Source organism: Festucalex cinctus, chromosome 6 (genome assembly GCF_051991245.1).
Source record: "Festucalex cinctus isolate MCC-2025b chromosome 6, RoL_Fcin_1.0, whole genome shotgun sequence".
Taxonomy (NCBI): domain Eukaryota; kingdom Metazoa; phylum Chordata; class Actinopteri; order Syngnathiformes; family Syngnathidae; genus Festucalex; species Festucalex cinctus.
The window spans coordinates 17,449,667-17,465,681 of NC_135416.1; positions in this window are offsets into that span (position 1 = coordinate 17,449,667).

Sequence of the window (16,015 nt, forward strand, 5' to 3'; positions counted from 1 at the left end):
GTTGTCAGATAATGTATGATACATAATACAAACCAAAGTGAACAAAGTACAAAGTAATACAAGCAAAATGATCCTCATAAAATTTAAGATTGTCCACATATATTACGACATATATATATACTTGTAAAAATTATTATGCTTTTTTTTTCCTCTCAAAACTGCCTGTACAGTATGGTAAAGTTCTACAAAAGCAAACTTTTGATGGATTCGATGTACAAGTTCTCAAAAAGGGAAAAAAATTCTTACACCTGATTTTTTGACTTCCTGGTTTCCTCTCTACGTCTGATGTGTATTATGTATCTGTGCTGTAATGATAAACTGTATATTTATACGTGCATCTATGTACAATGGCCGCAGATGTTCCATGGCAATTCAAACACAGCAGCCTTTACTTTAGTCATTATAGTTATCTCAACCAGGCTCCTTCTCTCACAGACATGCCAAATGCTTTGTCGGCCCAACCATCAAGCAGAGAGGAACGTGATTGGCTCGCTCCGACTGCTCCTTATCACATGGTAACCACTTGCATGGTAACCATTACTGAAGCAAAAACATTACCAAACCCACCGAGATACAAAACGGCTAAAAATAGCTGATGTCAAAAATCCTGCTGCCTGTTCCCACCCTGTGTGTGTTTGTGGGTGAAGTAGATGGTGTCGCGAGGCAGTCAGAAAGATAGAATAGATTGAATGAAAGAATGATTGATTAACATGTTAAATGGCCAAAACTAATTGTATGATATGATGTCCTGCCTCCTGTTAGAGGTCATCATAAATCAGCATAGCAGCATTTAAAAATATTTGTTGTGTTTATTTTGTTGTGCTTTGCGTTTGTAAGCGACTTTTGTTAATCATTTTTCGTCCAGCGCTTTGTTGTATTTTCCCTCGCTGTGAAAATTAAATGATTTGTATCCCACCCTTTGTGTCTCTGCGTTTGTGGGATCCACTTCCGGCACTCCTGGAAATCATTATTTGTTTATCTGTCTCACAATGTTTGATCATGTCCACCTGTTTGTCATCCATTCAGCTCCCTCAGCCACGTGGTCTTGTCCAGGTGCACTTTTGTTGGTTTTATTCATTTTTTTCTCCAATAACTCATACCTGGTTTGAATTTTGTTTGATTTTCAACTACTGAGAGAGAAAAAAAAAACACCTTCCTGGAGCTGTATCAATCCAGAACTCAGACGATTCAATACGGAACCATTCTAGCGCAATCTTACAAATTTTGCTAATTTTTATAGCTAATACGATGACCACATGCAGTATTGCGTACGCACCGGCGCATCAAGTCGACTGTGCCACCCGGTTCAACAAGTGCAGAAAACAAAAACAAAACAAAGGGACAAAATGTATCTTCATTTTAGATTTCCAAAGGGTTTGTGGCTCCTGTGGTTTCTTAATAAATAGGAATGGCTCTTTAATGGCTGACACCAATGTAATATGTCCCTCCTCACTTGCCGTAATGTGATTGTGTCAATGACAGTCTTAAAAGTTGCCTTGTGTCCAAAAACTGATCAATCATCACCAAAATTTATAATTTATTTTTCATAACTATTTTCAAAAAGACTGCAATAAGCTCTTGTGTGTATATTGGACTCTATATATATTATATATTTTTTTTTGTTTAACCACTTATTTGGGCAATTTTACTAAAAACGCCTAAACCACGTGTCGAGATCCAGTCCTCGAGGGCCATAGTCCTGCATGTTTTTGAGGTATCTCTACTCCAACGCACCTGATTCAATGATCAGGATAATTATCAGGCTACTGCAGAGGTTGCTGATGAGCTTAAATATGAGTCAGCTCATATTTAAGCTCATCAGCAACCTCTAAGTCAGTGCTGATCGCACACACGGGAGGTGAGGATCAAATTGAGATTCATGTTAAATAAGCCGAACGATCCCTTTAAGTGGCCTAATACATCGATTATGTATTTGGACATACATACATTTAATTCCTTTTTTGCGCCGTAGAGTTAGCTCTGTTACAATTATCACTTTAACAACTCAAAAACCTTTTGAAAACTTTGAGTGCACTGCCAATAAAAATGGGGCTATTCAAATGTATGCATGTCATATTACCAATTCCCTACTCGACTCTCCCTTGAGTGCCCACACAGACAAATATGCACAGACCCAATTTTTCAGCATGATATCAATACATATTGGCAAAGCTGTTGTGTCCTGCCATGCCTGCTGTAGTCCCTCCTCTCCGAGAAACTGCAGCACATTGTGCCAGCTGGAAGCCTTAGTGATTATTTAACTGCTCTGGGCTAAGCTTGGCAGCCCAAGGGGGGAGGATGAGGGAGGAGAGAAGACGAAAGGAGGAGGAGAAGACCTGAATTAGCAAGGGATGAGTTGTTTGAATGCGTGTTTATGTTTGCGTGAATGTCCGTGTCTTGCGTAATGGAAATTCACTGAAAGCACCCATGAGCCGATTTTCGAAGTGCCACTGCTTCTTGGATGTGTGCATGCAAATTGCGCTTCAGTTCAGAATGTGACGAAGCATTCGTCAGCATGGCTTAGTCGTGGGATTTCTTCAACTGGTTAACTCTTTCTCAAAACAATGTTTAGTGCATTAATAACCCTCTAAACATGACAAATGATAATAACAATTACTCAATATTTTTGTTTATCGGGTGTATTTGTATTGTGCTACTTAAGCAATGTTGTCTTATTCATCCACCAATCTCTCTCTCTATCTATCTATCTATCTATCTATCTATCTATATATATATATATATATATATATATATATATATATATATATATATATATATTCACACATGATGGATCAGGTTTCATTAGTTTGCGTGGGGATTACTTTACACTACTAACCAATCTCTAATCAGCTATAAGAAAGTAACCTGAAACTATTTTTGCAATAGCCGTATCACAAAGCAGGTCTAACCAGGTTAAACCTTGAAGCTAATAAAATACACGTATAACAAGGCTTTGAAGATAGCCACAGTGTTATTTCTCCCCTGACAGGATACATTCTTGTGCAGATTTGTTCATGATTGACATTATGAACCTTTTCAGTTGGCAGTACAGCGTGACGTTTCTCCCTCACCTGATTTTAACTACCTTGTGCCATCTTTTCATGGGCATCATCCATTGTGAATGGAATTGTATGCCATTCACCAGACAAAAATGTGAACTGACAGAAGTGTGAACATGAGATTGAGGCGTCAAATTTATAGCTGTCCAACCTCTCCGTAAGTACTTAAATACAATGGCTTTTTAAGCTGCCAATTGTGGCAGCTAACAAACAACTGTCCTGTCTTTCATGAAAATTGGTGCTGTGGGTTTTGTGTAGACAGTGCAACCTAGATATGTGGGTAAAATCACAACTTCTTTGGTTGAAATAATTGTCAGTTGAGGATTTTTCTTTCTTTTTTTTCCTCATAGATCTTTTGTCATTTAGTAAACTATATTTGGAGTAGGATTACAGGAAATGCAGTTGACAATGTTAGGGAAAAAAGTGTAATATTCCCAAAATAAAATGTTAAATTATATCCTTGCAGCAGAGTAGAGAATGTGTGTTTTCTGTGTGGAGGGGCCCGTCTGCACCGATTTTATAGGAATTGCGGTTGACATGGTAAGCAGCCATTCAATTTAGTTTGTTTTTCTATGTATGTGTGTGTCTGAAATAGTAAATAGAACATTTAACCTCTGTGGGATTGTCTGTAAGTCTCTTCTTGCTGATTCAGGACTGAGCTGCTTTGCGAAAGTGTTGTTGCTGCATTCGTGTGTATGCGGGCATCTGTGTATGAGTGAGCACTAACACCTGAATGTGCCAGAACAGCCTCAGTGGACCATTGTCTTTGAACTCGCATGCTGATGCAGGGATTCGTGAGACGCATGCATATGTACCACTCGCACATACACACAGATCTGAACTAAAAGCAGTGAGCGTTCCTTTGACACACAAATGTGTGTATACTAAAATAAAGTATTTCAACTACATCTACCCATTGCCATTTTGCTGAATCAGCAGCCCCTCTGCTTGTGCTCACTGCATGTCTCCCCTCCCTTTGTGAGGGCCATTCGTATTCCAAGTATTTTACAATTAAATTACCTGTGACTGCAGGATTATAATGGCATCTCTTCTATTCAGCAGACAGCTCTATGAATTTATGTCACGTAACCAAGAGGCCTTGCATATACAGATCACATACTGATGACCACACTATATAAGATATACCCATAATGTTATTATACAATTTATTACTGGACTTTATGACCCCAGGCACTAAAACTACATTGATCCCGCAAAATGAGCCAAGTGGTTTCATCATGAAGTCAGAGTCAGCAGATAGACAGGCTGATGAAAAGTTATACACAAAAGAAAGAGATGAATACGCCAACACTTCTGGGCTCTGATTTGATTACTTTTCACATGGTCCATTATTTTTTTCCTCCCTCACTTCCAGCTTTTTAATGAGTGTCTTCATTCTGCATGTTACTGTCAGAAGCTGTGCTTCGAGCGACAGTTATCTTTACACTCCAGTACACATCATACAGCCAATACCCTCTGTCCTCATTTTTTCTCTTTCTCACTTTCTCAGAAAGTTGCCAAGTCTGTCTGTCCATTTGCAGACCATTTTAAGTGATATATTCTGCCCCGTGCCAGTGTTCAATACTTTTCTCTAAGGCCAGTATATTTCTGACGCCTTCTCTTCATCAAAAATACACAGTTAAATACATTTAGAACAATATGTGCATCGGCGCAGATGGCAGAGGAGACGGGTGAGAGACATATTTTTAGTTAAATATGCAGTGGTAGCCACAAGTGCGAGTTTTGAGCTCAAAAGCATTTTAGGTGAAAAGGTGCCTTACTCCACCCAACCCATCCATCCATCCATCCTCTACTGGTTAAATGGGGTTGGGTCAAGAGTGAAGCAGCTTTAGCAGGGAACCCCAAACCTCCCTCTCCCCAGCCACTTCATCTAGCTCCTTCGGGGGGAATCCCAAGGATCACTTAAAGTTTTGATTAAAGTGGCCAATGCTCTCTGACCAGAAATGTATAAAACACAATATTTAACAACTTAACTAGTAATTTTCTAAATACTTAAGGTGCCCATTTAAATACATCAACGGTGAGAGAATAATTACTGAATCAAAACGGGGGATAAACATAAGTCTAATACTAGTAGGGAATAATTAACAGTTAACAATAACATGTAATTTGAAGCAACTACACAATGCCGCTCGTCATACTGAGAATTTGAGTGTCAACTTCCTCCTACATTAGAATCCTACAAGAATATTTTGTGTGCACAAAGAGTTTTTTTTTTTTTTTCCCGAAAGACCTCAAAATTACATTTTGAATAAAGGCATAAAGGCTCCATGTCCTTCTAACTACCCACTCGCTTGCTCTCAAACATTCATTGCTGCTGAACTCACTGCTAGCATATACTTATGAACATGAACAATACATGAACAATAGATTCAACATGGCCTTTTGAGAAGACACAATGCACAGAAAGTCTAACTCAAAGTCTAATAAAGTTCATACTAAGGTGTAACTGATGAGGAGGTATAGTATAGTAAGTTCAGGCAAAGTGCAAAATAAGAAAACTGGTAACCTAAAGGCCTACTAAGGAGTTGGTAAAACAAAGCACAAAAAAAACACCAACCCTGGAAAGTAGGAAAAATAAAAAGCATAAGAAAACAATATTAAAGTGCTGCTAAGAAAGGAGAATAACAATATGTTATCTGTGATTAAGGAGTAGCAAGAAAGACGAATACCAGGAAAACAACAAATTTACAGGGAGAAATATGAGTATAAAAACATCCAACTAGGAAACAGTGTTCAGAATGGCAGCACACAAACGGTGATGACAAAGCTAAGATCTGGTTGCTTCCTAGGAAGCAGGGATGGTAAAAGTACAAACATTCTCTACTTGAGTAAAAGTACAATTACTCACTCAAATAATTACTCAGGTAAGAGTAAAAAAATAAATAAAAAAGTCCAGGCTCTGAAATGTATTTGACGAGTAGAAGTAAAAAGTATTTTTAACGGATGTTTTCTCCTACGTAAATTTGAAAGATATTAGCTAATGGAGCAAAAATAGATATACATCAGCCAGTTGACTCTCTGACTTGCCCTGTGTTGAGTCGACAATGTTGAGTATCACTCGCTCATGTTTCTGGTCCACTCCTCGATGACATGATTGTTCATTTTGTTGACTAGCAGTCTGCAGCGTTCGTATCAAATTCAAATTATCCTCTGTGGTGGCGGCGCATTCCCCTCATATTCATGGGTTGTTCTAATCTCGCCAATTGCACGTCATGTGATCGTGTGTCGTAGAGCCAATCACAAGCTGGGATGTAGGGGACCCTGTGTAACGCTTCATATGATTGGTGAAGCCAGGAGATGTTGACGCTGCTCTTTAGTCAAAGTATTTTGTTTTTGTGCATTAAAAAAAAACAAAAAACGATCTTGTTTTGAAAATGTATCAAGTAAAAAGTAGAGATACTCATGTTAAAATGCAACGTAAAAGTAAAAAGTAGTCAAAAAATAAATACTCGGGTACGTAGAAAGTACTGGTAAAAAAAAAATACTCAAGTAAAGTAATGAAGTATTTGTACTTCGTTACGTTACTTCCCATCTCTGCCAGGAAGGAAAGGAAAAGTGAGGTTGAATGAATTTGAAACATGCTGTCCTTTCCAATGTTCAAATGAAACACAATATCAACAGGGGTCTTGCTTTGGCATTTACCAAGACAATATGGAGGAAGTAGCACCACAAATGTCTTTCAAATTGCACAGGCAGTGAAAGAAATTATCCATCATGTAATTTATTTCAAAAGTGAAATAGACTTGGTAAAAAAACATCTTACAATCACCTTTCCCTTCATTACACCTCCTTAGTCAAGGTTCTTTCCTTGCATATTATGTATTTTTTATTTCCCCTCATCTTGTCATCCCCTTCCATCTTTGTATATTAGTCAAGGCCTCAGGCTGAGTCGGTCTGCCTTTTCTTTCATTATTTATTTCAACTCTTGGCTTCTTCACAGGGTCATTCAACTCTTTATTTCCTCTCTATCTCATCAGACCATTTTCTCCTTCATTTTGAATAGATATGAAATGGCTTTGCATCACCAAAGAATCATGACCACCACAACACTCTGCTTCTTGCTTGCATATCATCTTCTTTCTTATGAGGGACTCTTTCACTTTTCACCGAAAAAGCTTCCAGAATGCTAATTAGTTTCTTTGAACTTGATTCATATCCTTGTCCAGTGCCCTCTCCCACTCCACATGCATTTCTCTCTGTTGTGTCGATTAGTCAGAGTACAAGGCCTGGAGTCTTGGCTGATAGACACATTTGTCTGCTCAGCAATCTGCTTCAGTGCCAGAAGGAATGAACACACACACACACAGGCACACGCACCCCAACTATGCAGACATAAGCATTTAGACATGCACATACATACGCACACAAAATCCGCCGTAACTAATGCTTGAGGTAACCTACTTTTGCTCTCCAAATTGTGATTCATACAATTACACACATGTATGAGACACCTATTTAGAGTTGCCACACACAAGCACACCACTGTGTAAACACCCACACATACACTATTGATCAACACATATTGAAATTGTGTTGCAGCTCCTGTCTGAAATCAGAAACAATTTAAATGACTTTCAACACCATTAGGGCGACTCACATAATGACATTAAAATGTAATAGGTATAATTATTATACACTCCCGATCCGAGTATGGATAAATGGTTTGTAGACACAGTATTATTTAGAAGCATAAAAGATAATGAATAAACGTATCTACTCATCTGAAAAAAAATAAAATAAAATCTTAGGTATATTCATAATATATAGCATTGTAGAACTACTTTAGCCCATAATTCAAATTGTAGTAGATTAAATTGCAATTTATTTGTCACTGCTCATATTCAAATCGGTCAGAAATATGCTGATGACATCTCTACCACCAAGACCATTACCATCTGAACCTGAGCCAAAAGCCCTGGCTGAATGCAGCACTGCTGATGGGGGCTGGCTGCAGCCATCAGGGCTGCTAATTCTCTTATGCTCAGAAAATTCAGGGCCACTTCACCTCCTGTGACCGTTGGTGCATGCCGAAAGCTGTTAAATGCATCTGAACTACAACACCAAGGATGCACAATGCTCAAAGAACCCTCACTGGCAGATTCCCTCAACATTCTTTACCCATTTTGAAGACCCCCAAAACACCACCTCCAAAGTTGGATGCACACGATCACCCGATTAAAAACACCCTGCAAAGGAAAACTACAGATGACGGTACCAAGGGTCTGTACCACCAACTGACCGAGGTGCTAACAGATATTTTCAACAACTCACTCCAGCTGGCATCTGTCGCAACCTACCTAAAAGCTGACTCCATCCTTCTGTACCCAAGACCTCCACAGTCCGAATGATTATTGGGTCAGAAGCCCTCACTCCGATAGTCATTAAGTGCTTTGACCAACTCAGTGGTCTGCACAGCCCTCATCTACCCCTGAAAGCAATTACTATGTTTGCCTGCACTTCCTGAATTTCTCCTCCACCTTCAACACCATCATCCCGCCGAACCTGGCACAAAAACTAAACATTCATGCGCTTATCAGGTTCTTGCAGAGCTTGGTGATGAATCAGGTGTGTTTGAGGAGAGAAACCTCTAAAACATGCAGGACTGCGGCCCTCGAGGACTGGAGTTTGAGACCTGTGATTTAGAGTAAATTTGACTCTACTGACTAATATTTACACTTGGAAGGGAGTAAAATAAAGAGTTGAAAAAATAAATCAATAAATAAATGTCACTCAAGGGTTGAGGAACAAACACAACTTTTAGTGTGGGAGACTGCCATGCTACCCCCTGAGCTATGCTCCTCCTATTGTTTGTTTATCTCCAAGAGGAGACCAAAACATTTCCAGTGCTGAGTCCCTGCCTGTTCACACTACTGACCTATGAATGCTCTGTGAAATTCCAAGCTGTCGTAACTTTGTGGTTGAAATAGAGGTAGTGGAGCACATCTTAAGCAATGAGGAGACACAGTGGAGTTAGAATGTGTGTTGGACTGGGGGAAAAAAAATATATTTGCATCAATGTTAATACCAAAGAGAAGGTGGTGGACTTAAGGAGAAACAGATGCCACTTACCCCCTGGGCATTGGAGGAGCAGCAGTGGAAGTGGTCTCCAGATACAAGTAACTTGGGGACCATCTCTGCAAGGGCTTCACCTGGAGCTGAAACACTTTCTGTCTGCAGAAGAAGGCTCACCAACGTCTTTACTTCCGCCGGAAGCTACATCATGTCAGACTGGGGGTTTTGTGTCTTGGGGAACTTCTACACATGTTGCGGCGAGCGTCCTTAGCAACAGCATCACGGTATGACAAAGTATTTACACGGCTGCAGAAAAAGAGGTTTTTCAAAGGACAGTAAGGGCTGCTCAGAACAGCCTCCCAACAAACAAAGCCATCTTTACCAGAAGATGTCGAAAGAGGGTTCCTTGCATCATCTACGACCACCCCCACCCCATGCATACCCTTTTTCAATCTCTCCCCTCAGGCAGGAGGCTACAGAGCTTCTTTCCGGAAGCTGTTATACTTAAACGCCAAAAGTGTTCTCTAGCCCTGGCATCAGTACATCAGTACACCACCCCAAAGGCCCCATGCCTATTCATCCCTGCACATTGAACACTTTATTCTTTTTTTTTTTTTCTTTTTTTTTTTTACCAGTACAAAGATCTTGTAAGTATCATGCAATTGAAGCCTCTTGCATTTTTATTTCTGCTGGATCGACGTTGCATTTCCACCTTTGCACACGTCCAAAACCGTGAATAAGCATCATTTTTAAATAGAATTTTAACTCTTTAAACTCTTGGGACTTTTGGGCATTGTATTCAGTGTCATAGTCACATGAAAATTTGTGTTGGTATGACAGTAAAATTCTCTGAATCCTTGAACTGCAGTAGTTAAGGCAGGCCACCAGTCACTCTCAGGGCTGATACAGAAACAACCTTGCAGTCACAACTACAGCCTATTTAGGGCATATTTACATGAATTGAATTGCTTTTGTATATGTGAAAGATAATTGAATAAGTGAATTAAAATAAATATTTAAAAATGACACTAAATTAGATATATTCGCAAGGGAGTAGGAAAAATTACAACTTGTTTACTACTATCCTTATCAGTAGCTAAGAATGAAATATTTACAATGTTGTTGTTTTTCTTGTGTACAACCTTTTCAAACCAATCCTCTTTCACATCTGATATTGGATTAATTTGTATACTGGGCACACGCACCTACTGCTTCCTCTAAATGTGTAATTTTAACATTCTACTCACCATGTATTTAGTTTCAGAATTTATATATACTAATGACTATTCACCACTAAAAATTATCCTTCAAACATATACTTCAAACTCTCCATCCCCCATTCATTTAGACAAGTGAAGACACACAATAGAGATGAGTCACTCATCTGTTATTCTGTTTTAAAGCAGGGCTAATAAACCTTGATTAATGAATGGTATGTTGAACGCAAACCAAATGATTTTTGAAGGGTTTTTCTTCTTATTATTCTTTCATTTTTGTTTTAATTCTACCAGTCTTCCTCCATGAATAGAAATTACTTTACCGATCACGAGAAGTGAAACTTTACTGTCCCTGAGCTGAGTTTCTAAAAATGTTTGGGAAGCAAACCAGCATCTCTCCAACAAGCAATAACAATATCATCAATCGCTATTGCAAATATGAACTCTTTCACTGCCAGCCGTTTTAGAAAATTTCAAAATTTTCAATGCCCACGCTATATCATGTTCAATAATTATACAGTATATAAAACGAATCTACAAAATGACAGAATAGACTCCCTACTTTTTGCCCCGTCCCATTCTTTTATAATTGACAGTAGAAAAATGTAGGTTTGCCAAAATACAGCCATTTTCTCCCATGGACTCTGAAACTGTGTTAATTTCGTATAAAATGGGGCAATGATGTCATCTACCGGTGGTTGGGCATCAGTAAAGTTGTTTCTAAGTTTGACATTTACAGTGGAGCATAATCAGATTCTTCCCATCTATCCCCACTCTGAAAAATTATAATTGACAAGTATATTTGTCACTGGGAGTGAATGAGTTAATATTGCACCTTTTCATAGGAGTCCTTGTTAGTCTTGTTACTCTTCATCACACTCAGATGCCGTTATGAATTATGAGTTTTCATGGGTTGCATTTCGAGAGACAGTATTTTTTTGATAGCATACCTCCACAGCGCACAACGGAGGAAGTCAGCTGCAGAAGTAACTGAAAGATATTTCACACTGAATAGAAGCACTGTGGGGGACTTTTTTGCTGATACACCCACAATATCTCTTGGGAGTCTAAAAGTCGTGATGGTGACAATTTAAGTGCAGACATAAAGTTATGGTTGGGATAACAAGTAGCTTGCTCAACCTGCATTATATAGTTTCACTCTTCCTCATCATGTCTCACATGAGTCATTGGGGAAAGAGATGTTTTGCAAGAACAAAATACAGTGAGTTCAAGAATGGAAGTAAAAAAACACTCTTGCTACGATCCATATCTCCTTCAGTCCATCCCTAGAGGAGAAAGGGCTGTGTAGGAGAAGGGTAGTTTGTGTGAATCAACATGTTTTTGAAAAGGATGTGAGAAACCAGGGCAGTGGTGACATTGCTGATGTCCCTGGGCTCGGCGAGCAACAAATACAAGAAAAACACACACACTCACACACATGCTGGAACAAACACACATTTACACTCCTCAAGATTCTCTCACCCTTGGGGGGGAGAAATTGTTCTCAAGTAGCACTCTCCCAAAGCCTCCATACGTTCCAACTTGAATTCATCAAAAAGAGCTGTACTTGCAGTCACTCAGGGATCAACAGAGCAGAAGACGCTTGACATGACTTACTCGGCCCTCAGACAACACACCCACATTGATACACAAGAAAACATTCAGTGACACATGGATATGGTGCAGACTGCACTGAGAGACAGACCTTGTGAGCACATCTTAAAATATAATGGGAGTCATGTAACACACCAGCTTTGAGGATTAAAACATAATTTGATTGACGTCACATTGCTCAGGGAAAGATTACAGTTTGAAAATCAGGTTTGTTAGCTACGTGATTGCATTTGATTCACAAATGAGACCAGCTGGAATCAATGCTGCGACACCTGTATGTCCTCTAGTTCCTGCTGTTAGAAAGCAGAGTCAAGTAAAACTTTACTGATGTGTAAAGGAAGTATAATTTATTACATTTGAGTAGTCAGTGTTTCTGATTTCATACGCGTTGTTCTTTCAGGCCCAACTAGATTCTTCCTGATGAAGTCAATATAGGATGTTATCTAACTGTCTCCATTCATTGGGGTGGCTTGGTTCACGTGATAGAATGCTCGTCTCCCAACCCAATGGTGGTGTGAGAGCCTCAGCTCTTGTGAGTTGTGACCATATTGAAGTGTCCTTGAAAGCAAGAAACTGAACCCCCAGGTGCTCTTGATACTGTGTCATCAAAAGGTGAACCAGGAGATACGATACAAGCGAAAGGTTATTTACCATCATTGCTCCGTCTTTCATGAGACCTTGTTATGATTTGAGGAAAAAGGCTCACATTATATATCACTTAACAACCCCAGGTCCTTCGCCCCACCGATCAAGAACGATAAACTAACAACAGGTGTACTCTTGAGGGTACTGCCCCAGTGACAAGCCATTTAAAATGTACACATTTAGTATTTTTCGGACATTGCTTCAATAGTCTTAGTGTTCTAACATTTTTAGGTGATTTTTTTTTCTCCTTAACTCGCTTTGTACAAAACAGCCAGGAGCCTACTTGGAGGAAATTCCTCCTTGATTGTTTCTGTCAGCCTCTTGGCAGCCCCCCTGACCAGTTTTCTTTTTGTCTTTTGGAGATGTCACTATTGTGCCATATTTTCTTCATTGTGTTCCACAGTATATTTAGTCTAATGTTCCTGTTCAGTGCTGTTTTGTATTTTCAGTTGCCTTGGGGATCGCTGGAGGGTGGATCCTTCTGTCACGCACCTGCTGGTAATTTCAATCAAAGGGAGTTAAAGGCTCAGCGGTGGTGGAGAAAAAGTCACTGCATTATTATTTTGCTTGCTGCTTTTGATTTGATGTCTGTTTGCTTGTTTTTTTTTTTCCTGCTCATTGTGATTGTTAGTAGGTTTGTGTTGTGGACACTTCAGTTTGTACTGTAAATGCTTCTGCTATTTCTAGTATTGTTCTATTCCATGTTTATCCTGAAGTACTGCTATCCATCATTGCACCACACTCGAGCATTACATTTAGTTATATCCCCTTTCAGGCAAGGCAAGGCAAGGAAAGGCAAGGCAAGGCAAGGCAAGGCCTTTGAGTATTTATTCCATATCCTTGATATCAGACAGTAATGTTTCTCAACTAGTGCGGTATTACTAATATACTATACTATACTATACTATACTATACTATACTATACTATCCTAGTATAATAGGTGTCATTTACATCATACTAGTTTAACAAAAATGCTTACTTGTTGAGATGTGCGCCACAACTAGTGAACTTGCAAAGTGTTGTAACTGGCAAACATGTCAATTATTTTCACAGGTTAACTAGTTGTGTGCACATGCCACCTAGTGAGCAATTGTGTGAAACTTGCACAGTCAAAGTCTGTACAAGTTCAGTCTTGAGGCCGACACGTGAGACAAAATACCTTCTACTAGTAAACTAGTGATAAGAAAATCCGTGCCACTAGTTTACTAGTTACACACTCTGTAGCCAGATAGTATACTTGTAAGAAAACATGTGTTTCACTAGTTAACAAGTTCCATAATAATGAGTCCAACTTGTGTAACTAGTGGATCTGCATTTACTAGTTAACTAGTGAACATTTTGAGCCTCACTAGTTAGCTTGTAAGGTCCAAATATATGCAAGTAGTTGTGTGGTATGGGTTTCTGCATTCACTAGTTAACATGTAACCGTAATAGGGATCCACTTGTTAACAATCTCCAATTCCTCAGGACAACTTGTAAACTAGTGTGCAACATGTAATTAAAGGGGGTGCGATAATGACAAATTCCGAATCTTGATTGGTGTATTTTAACTGCAGAGCCAATAGGAATCCTGGATGCACATCTGGCCCACCTCCTCATTATTTTTTTGGTGTAACTAGTTGACGAGTGAACATGTTGGCATACACTAGTTCTACTAGTGAACATTTTGGACCTCACAAGTTGAACTAGTTCAGTGAAAATGTCTCACTAGTGTAACTAGTGGATATTTGGGGCATCAGTGGTGAAGTGGCTAGTCAGAGTTTCTATGCAACTAGTATGACAAAGTGCACAGCTCGTGTGGCTAATTGTCCAACTCGTGCTGACAAAGACTGAACTAGTTGAGAAACACTACTGTCTGATATCAAGGATATGGAATAAATGCTCAAAGGGCTTGCCATAAAGGCGAGTCAGGAACTTCGTGAACAGCCAATGTGCTCACATACTCCTGGTTGGGAAACCCTGATTTAATTGATGCTAGGCAGCCAGTGAAGCTTTGGATTTCCCAAGCGGAACGCCTCACTATAAGAGCTGTACCCTCCATGTTGAACAAGATCTTCACATAAAAGAAATGTTGTTATTTTTTGTTTGTTTAAAGTTATATAAAATAATTAACTCGTCTTGCCAGCTGCTGCTTGTTGCAGACAGGTCTTAGTAAAATTTAGTCATTGTCACTCTGTACACCATATGAAACTACGGTATGCAAATTGAGACAACTATACAATGGCAAATATGTTCATGTTGTACCACCCCCAAAAAATGGTGCAACCAAATCCTGTGTGATGCCATGGTAAAAGTTAGTGTTGAGCCCTGTTGTAGCAGGAAAAGGTTACCAGAACAGATGATCTTTATTTGACATTAATAATTGACACTCTAAATGTTTGACTCCCATTTAACATGAGTTTGAATGTGGATTATTTCTGAATGAGATGGGAACAAGTACTGAAGTCTTTGACCCACAAGTCAAAGTCTAGGTTCCAAGTCAAGTCACAAGTCCCTCACATGAGTCCAAGCCAAGTCCAAGTCCCTAACCCCGAGTCCAAGTCAAATCCAAGTCCTTGACTGGTTGGATAAAGTCTTTAAAAGCAAGAGCTAAAACAAGCACAATTAACACAAAGCTAAATGAGCATAATTCAAAGACATTGCCTACTGAAACAATTTACCATCTGTCTGACTGATTAGAGGAAGTCTTTTATGTAGTTTTACTGGTAGCTTATTTAAACAAATGTTTATCTAAAAAAAAAAAAGGTTGAAGTAAATTTTGATTAAAACAGCTTTGATTAAACAAATTAATCACAACTGTTCTAAATAGGGGTGGGAGAAAAAAATCGATATAATATATTTTTGCGCTCTCTGTTGCAATAAATTATCGATACACTGACGGTAGATATCGTTGTCATGTCTCCATTTGTGCAGTGTTATGTTACAAATGTTTATGCACGTTAGTTTGTCTCACGTTACAATGTTTACAGTAATAAGGCTAAGAGGCAGTGAGGCACTACATGTTTCTTTGTACATTGTACAAAGTTTTGGCATTGAATAAATGCATAATTAGACATTTTCCTTTTTATGGGCATTTGTTGTCTTTTTCAGTCACATATCGTGATATATTGCTAATTTCTTTTGACGATATATCAAAAATCGTAGATATCGTGTATCGTGATATTAGCAATATCGTGAGCCAAATATCGTCACAGTATCAAATCGTGGTTTACCCATATCATCCCACCCCTAGTTCGAAACCAGGAAATGATAATAACTGACTAGTCCAACATCAAGTAGTCATCTTAAACTGGTGTAGTCCTATTGTCAGTCTTTGACCCTAAAATTCAGAATTCAGTAAACCAAGGGAATATAATAAACATGAGAAATAGTCCTATGTTAATTAACAAAGAACAACATAGGCAACAGGCCGATGTGAATAATTAGCTTACACCTGCAGTAGA